Below are 10,434 nucleotides of genomic sequence, written 5' to 3' on the forward strand. Positions count from 1 at the left end.
ACATTTCCTCTTTAATCTCTGATTGTATTTATTTGAGTTTTCTCTTTCTTGGTGAGTCTAGGTAAAGGCTTGTCACGTTTTTTTTTTTTAATTTGAAGTTTATTTATTTATTTTGAGAGAGGTGGGGAGGGAGGCAGAGAGAGAGAATCCCAAGCAGACTCCATGCTGTCAGCATGGATCCTGATGTGGGGCTCGAACTCACAAACTGTGAGATCATCACCTTAGCCAAAGTCAAGAGTCAGATGCTTAACCAACTGAGCCACCCAGGCATTCCAGTTTTTTTTTTTTTTTTTTTAAAAAAATAGCTCTTAGATTTATTGATTTTTTTCTATTGTTTTTAAAAAATTTTTTATGTTTATTTATATCAGAGAGAGAGAGAGAAAGCGAGCATGGGCAGGGGAGTGGCAGACAGACATAGACAGAATCTGAGGCAGGCTCCAGGCTATGAGCTGTCAGCACAGAGCCTGATGTGAGGCTCGATCTCATGAGCAGTGAGTTCATGACCTGAGCTGAAGTCAGATGCTTACCCAACTGAACCACCCAGGCACCCCTTTTATTGTTTTTTTAATCTCCATTTCATTTATTTCCACTGTGATCTTTGTTATTTCCTTTCTTCTACTAACTTTTGGCTTCCTTTATTCTTTTTCTTATTCCTTGAGGTATAAAGTTAGGTTGTTTAGTTGAGATTTTCTTATTTCTGAATGTAGCCATTTACTGCTCTTCTACCCATTTTGATGTAGGTTTTTTTCTCATTTGCCTAATGTATAGGAGTCACTCAGCTAGGTGGGAATGCAAACTGATGCAGCCACTCTGGAAAACAGTATGGAGGTTCCTCAAAAAATTAAAAATAGAGCTGTCCTATGGCCAAGCAATTACACTACTAGGTATTTATCCAAAGGATACAAAAATACTGATCTAAAGGGCATATGCACTGCAGTGTTTATAGCAGCATTATCTACAATAGCCAACATATGGAAAGAGTCCAAATGTCCATCAACTGATGAATAAAGAAGATGTGGTATATATACACATGGAATATTACTCAACAATCAAAAAGAATGAAATTTTGCCATTTTCAACAATGTGGATGGAACTAGAGTGTATTATGCTAAGTGAGGTAAGTCAGCCAGAGAAAGATAAATATCATATGATTTCACGCATACGTGGAATTTAAGAAACAAAGCAGATGAACGTGGGGGCGGGGGGGAAGGAAAAATAAAATAAAAATAGGGAAACAAACCATAAGAGACTCTTAAATATAGAGAAAAAACTAAGGGTTTCTGGGGGGGGGGGGGGGTTTGGGGGGGGGGATGATCTAAATGGGTGATGGGCATTAAGGAGGGTACTTGTTGGGATGAGTACTGGCTGTTATATGTAAGTGATGAATCACTAAATTCTACTCCTGAAACCATTATCACACTATATATTAACTAACTTGGATTTAAATAAAATTAAAACAATAAAAAAAGAAAAGGAAGATTAAAATACAGTTAATTAAATTAAAAAAAGGAGTCACTCACTAGTTTGGGGTTTGTTTCAGAAGAAATTATTCTATATGTAAATTCAGTGGGTCTGTGAGAGGACATGAGTTCGGGATTGCCCTACATTGCCATCTTGAATCAGAACCTCCTGTGATAGATAAATGGCACCTGAATAACTGGAAGTCATATTTTCCCAAAGCCAAAATCAAGTACAGGGCACCTGGGTGGCTTAGTCAGTTAAGCATCCAACTGTTGATTTCGGCTCAGGTCACCATTGGGGTATCAAGCCCCACGTTGGGCTCTGTGCTGACAGCATGGAGCCTGCTTGGGATTCTCTCTCCCTCTCTCTCTCTCTGCCCCTCCCCTGCTCATGCATGCTCTCGCTCTCTCTCACTCTTTCTCAAAATAGTAAACATTAAAAAAATCAAGTACATAAGCCAACACGATATCTTCCTGATTTTTTGTGGTATTATTTGCTATATTTCTATTTGCTGATCTATTTACAAATTTGCACTACATGTTTTCTATACCTTCATCCTAATTATTAAGACTAATTATATCCAGAATTGGGCACTTGACAGATTTCCACATCATGAAAATAAAACCCTCCTTTCAAGATGGCATAGCCCAATGTTTCCACATGCTTTCAATCTGAGTATTCAATAAATATTAACCTATTGATTTTTCTCTTTTCATGTCCTATAATTTCTTCAGCTTATCCATAAGAATTTGCCAAGTACCTGTTGAATTCCAGACATAATGTGTCCATATTTTCCAGGTATAAAACTTTCTCAAAAAAAAGATGTGGAATCTTGCCACTCACACTTTTCCTAGACTAATGGTTAGGGGATTAAAAGGCCATATTCAGTCAAGTACGAAGATGTAGAATCCAATGACATAGTCAGATGTGTTCCAGTCTGTCATTTCTCAAGCTTTCCTGAAGTTGGAAATTACCTTTGACCTCAAGCCTTAGCCAGTAGATGAATATCACAGCACCTAAGGAAATTGAAGTTGGTGATAGAAAGATATGATTATCTTGAGTTCTCTGTCCTAAACTATGATCTTTCCTCTATTTCCCATGAATTGGAGAAAGAGTTCAGTGGCAAGCCTGTTGCCTTTCTTGCTGAGAGAAAAAAATCTGCCTAAGCCCACATGAAAAAGGTGTGCAGAATAATGAGCAAAAACATCTCTAGAGTCATACCCAGACACTGGTACCTAACACAAGCTTTGAAAACTTGGTCTTCCCAAGTGAAATCGTGTCTAAGAGAACAAGTGTGAGACTGGACAGCAGCTGGCTTACAAAGGTCTCCCCTATCAACAATGAAAACCATGTGAAGGGGAGGGACAGGCAAGAAAGGATTCCATCACAAAAAGATGCCTAATTCTTTTAGTCTCCCAGTGTTGCCATAACAAAGTATCACAAACCAAGTGGCTTAAAGCAACATAAATTAATTGTCTCATAGTTCTAGAAACCAAAGGTCTAAAATCAAGGTGTTAGTAGGGCCATCCTTCTTTGGGCAGTCTAGACAGAATCCTTCCTTGCCTCCTCTTAGTTCTAGGTGGTGGATGTCCAACCTTGATAGTCCTTGGCTTGCAGCTGTATCTTTCTGATCCTTGTCCCCATCATCACATGGCACCCTCCAGTCATGTGTCTGTGTCTTCACGTGGAATTCTCCTACCTGTGTGTGTCTCTCGTCTTTTAAGAACACTAATCATATTGAATTAAATGCCCACACTACTGTAGTATGAACTTACCTTAATTAATTAGATCTGCAATGATCATATTTCCAAATTGGGTCTCATTATAAAGTACTGGTGGTTAGGAAGGACTTTAACATATATTTTGGGTGAGCATAATTCAACCCATAACACAAATATCAAGCCACCATCAATCAACATTACCCTTTGAGTTCCTAGTGCAAGCACATCCCTTTGTTTATTAATGTCCCTAAAATATGTCTTTGATTCTTTGGTAAAACCACCATAACCTTAAAAAAAAAAAAAAACAACAAAGCAGACTTTATTACACTTAGAATTTAGCTTCCCTGTCACTATTATTCAAGGTGTATGCCATGCCCTTCTACTCCTCTTCTATCTTCTCTTTGTACATGCCCATTCAAGAGCTCCCAGCAAACACCACGTTCTCCAGGTCCAGACCTCTTGCCTTCTGTATTGAACCATTTGTGATGACACGATCAGATTTGCATTTCTTGGGAATTTATCATTCCTCTTGACCAGTTGTCCCTTTTATTATAACCAACCATGTGATCCCACCTATCTTGTCTCATCATTGTTTTAATAGATTCTGAAGACTCACCTATTTTGTTCTATTACACTCGGCTTTCTACCGTTCTTTGAGAGTTTTCTTTCTACTTTAACATGTTCTATCCTTTGATTCTAGTTTGGAATGGAATCCAACCTTTAATATTACTTGACATTCCTTCTTTTAATTCTTCTTGTTCTGTCTTCAGTATAACAAAGAAAATTCCCAGCTCTGAGAAATTTTTCAATTATCATTACTTAACCAGAAATGATGTCTTTATATTTCACATTCATTTTTCTTTCTTGCATGTAGAGCAGAGAGGAGAGCAAGTGCCTGGGAGAATCTACAGTCTCTCCCTGGGAGATTGAGGGTTACAAGGTAGGCTTGGGAGTCCTGTTAGTTCTGAGGGACTCTAAAATAAATGGTAATGAGAACTCTGAGCACTAAGATAAAGAATCCAATGAAAGGAGGAGGTGAAGATTACTGCTTCTAACCTCTGAGAAGTGTGCCCTGGGTAGACAGTAAGCTGGAAAGGACTGGAAATCACAAGGCCCTTGACTACAGATTTGACTGCTTGCCGATAGAGAACAGCCCCTGAAGTGGGTCATAGATGGGGCCACTCTACCTGAAGCCAAGGAAACATGTCTCTGTCTCTCAGTTTCTGAGACAGGGCACTATGAAAGCATAGAGAGCAGGATACCCTTTGAAAATCTAATAGAAAATCTGTAACCTCTTCCCATCTTGGCAAGATCAGGGATGGCAGGAGCCACAGTGAACAAGAGGAGTTGCACAGGCATGAGCTGCTGTAATCACACATCACTGGCCCTGTTCTACCATTGCTGTCCCCAGTCTTGATTCCCCACCCTTCCAGTGCCACAAGGCAGCATCACAATCACATTCTGAAGCCATACTCTCACTGCTTTGCCACTGAGCCTGAGCCTGCCAATACACTACAGCTCCTTTTCGAATGTTAGAGGATATTTTCTCAGTCAACTGGCTGTTTGAAAATAAAATTTTATTAAACTCCTACCTTACGACTTCTATGGAAATAAATTTCTGATGGACTAAGGACACAAGTATAAAATAAAATTAAACTGTTCAGAGGAAACAGCGATAAAATACTTTTATAATTTTAGCATGAGCAAGTTCTTGGCATAATATAAAAGGCAGAACATTTTCAGGAAAAACTAGATTTATTTAAACATAGAATACATACAGAAAATGCAACTTAAGTAAATGGAATTAAAATATTATCCATACTGTTGTTAACCTGAATCCTTTAGAGTGAAGCTCTTTTTGAACTGTTTTCCTGGTATCCCCATCCCATCCCAAGTAAACAGTGTTAACACTGGTATGTACCCTTCCAGACTTTTCTTTATGTCTATATAATTCTATACAAATACACATATGGGGTGCTTGGTCATTGTTGTATTATGCACACTTCCCTGCATTTTGCTTTTCTCACTTAATAATAGACTTGACCCCCCCCCCCCCCGCCACCAAGTCCTCCAATATAGATCTAGTACAGTCTTGTTAATGACTGACTGAAAAAGGACCATTAAAAGATAAAATGAGTCATATTAAGCATTTTAAGAGTTTATTTGAACAAAATGTGATTAAATCAGGCAGCATCCAATCTGGCAAATAGAAAAGGAACTCCAAGAAGCTGTACAAAATAAAAGACTTTCATAGGCAAAAGGGAGCAGGAGCAAAGAAGTTGCATGTGGCAAAAAAGCAGGTTAGTTATGCAACGTTACTATCCTTTGGGAGATGGCAGAGGTCTATCCCAGACGAATGACCTAACTAGTGCTTATCAGGTGATTCCTGATTGACTGGTTTAAGATTCCATTTCTGGGAGTGCTGAAAGTGTAATCAAGTTGACTTTTGGTTTGGTGATGTGGGGCTTAGCATAAACAACTCCATTTTGTCCTGTTTTTAACAAACTGAAGCACTTTTTATTCCCCAACTCACAAGCATTTACTCCGTTTCCAAATTTTACTGCTAGAAACATCAATTACATGACATGGGATAATATACTTTTCTGTTTTGTAAGGTCCTATAAGTGACCTTCTCCCAGTATGGAAGATTAGTCTCAAGTTGTTGAATTTGACAGCCTAAGAGCACCAGGTGCCCAAGGACTGGAGATGGGGATCCAGGAGTGGAACTTAGGAGAGAGTAGGGAGTTGAAGTGGCACGAAGGACCAGGGAAGGGACACAGGCTTCAAGTATGTACTTTGCCATGCCACAGTTTTGCCGGTGACCAATGCAGGGTCCTCACCCTAGGATATTGTTCATACTGTGTCACAAGTGAGGTTGTAGATTACTTAAAGGAGGGTGGAAGACAACCTGAAACTAAAGATCTGAACTAGAAAGAACAGGAACTTAAATTTCAGCCAGAATCTTGGCCACTTCTACAACACTGCCACCTTGTGGCTGTAGAACATTGCAGCTGGCAAACCTGAAGTGATAGGTTGGAAAAGCTGAGAAGTCATTACTTAGAACCAATTCTCATGTTCTATCTTAATTTGTACCTCCCTGGTCAAGGTATAAACATTTCCATCAACCCGAAGAGTGTCCTTATGCTACTTCCAATGGGTACTTCCCCTTCATCATTTTTCCAACCTCCATTAGATTTGCTGTTCTTAGGGATCATATAAATGGAATCCTACAGTACATCCCCTTTTGTGCGTGGTTCACGGTGTCTATGAGTTTCAACCATGCTGTTGCATGTAGTCAATTACTAGTAATGGTGTTCTCTAAATTTTACACAAACATTGAATTAGCAAATACTAGGTCATTGTTTCTAGGGGAAATATAGGAGTAGGTTCCTGTGAGTTTCAGTCATAACAATTTCATCACCTCATCAACACATATAAACAAACATACCAATATATATAAACATATATCAACTGATTAATACATGTAAACAAGCAAAATCAAAGCAAATCCTGTTTTGTGTGTATTTCTGTTTAAAGATGCCTTATTTAATATATATTGTTGATTCATTAGCGTGGAACTCACTGCCAAGAGCACTGCATGAACTACAATGCCTGAAAGAAGCTTATCCAACACATGTATTTTCTCTGTAAGGCACAGCACAGCCTTCTTGCACTTAGAAATGCTTAGTACTACAGCACTACACTTGGGCCATTTTGAACAGTGAAATCGCCATCAAAAATTTGAAAAAACACAGAATAGACCACAACAATAAGGCATGTTTACAGTATGAGGGCTGAAATAGACAGAACATGGCATTATTCATCCTCACTGGAAACATGCATGCCAGGCAATTCAGAGTTTTCACCACTCTATGTGTGTCCATGAATGACCATGAGTGCCATATTGATTTTAGGCTTTCACATACATTTTAGCAAATAGGAAAATTCTCAGTGACAGAATCCACAAATAGTGGTGATGAATTGTATCTATACTCTGTTCTTTTTTATTGCTGAGTAATAGTCCATCGTATGTATATGACGCTCTTTGTTTATCCATAGATAAATTCCAACCTATAGATGGAATTTGGCATTGTTTCCTATTTAGGGCTACTATGAAGTAGGGTTCTATAACCGTTCTTGTAGAAGCTATTTTGTGAAGATGTATGCATATTTCTCTCCAAGAGAAATATGCATGTTCAGCTTTATTAGAAACTTTCAAACAGTTTTGCAAAGTGATTTACCATTTTATACTCTTATCAGCAATATGAGAGTTTTACTTGTTCCACAGATTCACTTATACCTGCCACTGACAATCTTTTTAATTGTATTTGTTCTGGAGGGTGCGCACTGGTGGCTTTCATTTCTGTTTCCCCCGTGATTAATGATGCTGCACACCATTTTATACGTTTATTGACCATCTGTATATATTTCTTTATGAAGTCTCTTTTCAAGTTATTTTGTCCATTTTTAATTGGGATGTTTATCTTTCTTATACTTAATATATAGGAGTTCTTCTTATATTCTGCATATAAGTCCTTTGTCAAATACATGCATTGTAACAAGTAATGTGACCGTTTTCTCCCAGTGTGTGGTTTCCCTTTCCATTTACTTAATGGTGACTTGTGGTGAGTGAAAGTTTTAAATTTCAATTAAGTTTATTTTGTAAATTTTTTATTTAGGGTTACTGCTTTTTGTGTCCTATGAAATCTTTGCTTACTCCTAGGTAATGAAATCATTCTCCTATTTTTCCTAAAAGCTTTATAATTCTACCTTCCACATTTAGGTCTATAAGTCATCTGAAAATAGATTTTTGATATGACGTGAGTTAGAGATCAAGGTTGATTTTTTTTTCATACAGACATCCAATTTCTCAAGTACTGAAAGACTCTCCTTCTTGAATAGAAGCCTGCATCATTAATTTGAAATCTTTCTTCTTTTTAATAAATGTATTAAAGCTATACATTCCCCTCTTAATATTGCTTTAGCTGCACCTTATATATTTTGGTATGTTTTGTATTCATTGTTGAGCTAAAATACCTTCTAACATCCATTATAAACTTTCTTGACCCTTGGGTTACTTAGAAAGTGTTTCTTCATTTCCAAACATGCTGGAATTTTCTGGGTATCTTGTAGTTATTGATTTTTAGTTTAAAGGAATCCAATTCCCATATATTAGGTTGATGTCCCATAGCTCACTGGTGTTCTTTTTATTTTTAAAATTCCTTTTTTACCCCTGTGTTTCATGTTCAATAGTTTCTACGTTTATTGCTTCAAGTTGACTAACTTTTTGTTATGAAATTTCGAATCCACTATTAATTTCATCCAGTGAATTCTTCATCTGAGACATTGTAGTTTTCATCTCTGAAATCTTATTTGAGTCTTGTGTATATTCCATGCCTCTATTAATGTAACATTGTATAAAAATTAAATTTTAAAACTTTAAAATAGTCAAGGCATTGGGTAAATTAATTAACTTAAATTATTGCCATGATCTCATTGATCTAGAGATTTGGTTTAGCTTGTGTGATAAAATTTTATACTTTTTAAGAAAATACATCTTTTCCTTCTTTCTTTTTTCTCCTCACTCACTAACATCATCTTCTCTTGTCTTCAGGTATCCTTATTAATAATCTGCTGTGTATATTTCTTTATTCAAATTCATGCTCACTTATCCAAATACAATATAAACACATGCATACCTCCCCCCCACACACATGCTCATATATGCACACATGTATATATGGGGTCTTTTTTTCTCTGAAAAGATGGGATTGTATTATACAACTTCTCCCTTACTATCCTTGCTTAACAACGCCATGGAGAAATCCCTCCGGGTCATTTGGTAAAGTTTCCATTTATCTACCTTAATGACTGAATAATATTCCCTGTAGTAAACTGCATCCAACTATTCCACTATTTATGAACATTCTCTTATGTCTAGTTTTTATTTTGTGGTGTTTTGTTATTATTACTGCTATTTATCATACGTAACAATTATTATACATAGCATACATTATGTGCTATGTATATAACACATGCATTATGTGATATATATGTGTATATATATACTCGTACATATATATTTGTATAGCTTATCTATGGACTATGTCCCCAGAAGAGGAGAGGAGCATTTTCCAGTGAATATCTGCAGTTTTCATTTTTGTAGATCTTATCAGCTTGCTTTCCAAAATAGAACATCTGTTTTTATTTGTACCATCACTGCTTGGACTTCTGCTTCTGGCCAAGATGGAGTAACAGAGACTATATTTAACCTCCTTCCTGAAACAAACTAACAATCCAGACAAAATATATGGAAACAGTTTTAGACACTGGATGTTAGACAAGGAAAGACAGTGATTCCTGAGAGAAATAATGTGAAATGCTATATTTCTCTTTTGAATAAAAAATTTATTTATATATTAGAGTTATGTCAATTTTATGAATTGTTAACATGAATTTAAAAATCATTTTTTTACACAGAAGTTTCTTTTTCAACTGCCACAAACCAGTGTAACTGCATTGCCATCTAAGAAAATTAACAATAATTCCTAAATATCCAATTAATATTCAACTGTTTGCAGCTGTCCCTATCTTTTGTAGTTTTTTTTTTTTTTGAAGCTGACTTCTTTTTTTTATTTTCAAATTTTTATTTAAATTCTAGTTAGTTAACATATAATGTAATATTGTTTTTAGGAGTTGAATTTAGTGATTCATCACTTACATATAACACCCAGTGCTGATCCTAACAAGTACCCTCCTTAATGCCCATCACCCATTTAACCTATCCCCCCACCCACCTCCCTCCATCAACCCTCAGTTTGTTCTCTATCATGAAGAGTTTTTTTTATGGTGGGGCACAGGGTGGCTTAATCCATTAAGCATCCAACCCCTGATCCTGGCTCAGGTCATGATCTCATGGCTCATGAGTTTGAGCCCTGCATCAGCTCTGCACATGGAGAGCTGCTTGGGATTCTGTCTCTCCCTCTCTCTGCTCTTCCCTCTCTCTCTCTCTCTTAAAAGGAATAAATAAAACTTTTTTTAAAAAGAGGCTCTTATGGTTTGCTTCCTTCCCTCTTTTTTTTCCCATCCCATATGGTCATCTGTTTTGTTTCCTAAATTCCATATATGAGTAAAATCATATGATATTTGCCTTTTTTATAATTTACTTCGCTTAGCATAATACACACTAGCTCTATCCACATCATTGCAAATGGCAAGATTTCATTCTTTTTGATGGCTGGGTAATATTCCT

Source organism: Panthera uncia, chromosome A2 (assembly GCF_023721935.1).
Source record: "Panthera uncia isolate 11264 chromosome A2, Puncia_PCG_1.0, whole genome shotgun sequence".
In the NCBI taxonomy this organism is placed as follows: domain Eukaryota; kingdom Metazoa; phylum Chordata; class Mammalia; order Carnivora; family Felidae; genus Panthera; species Panthera uncia.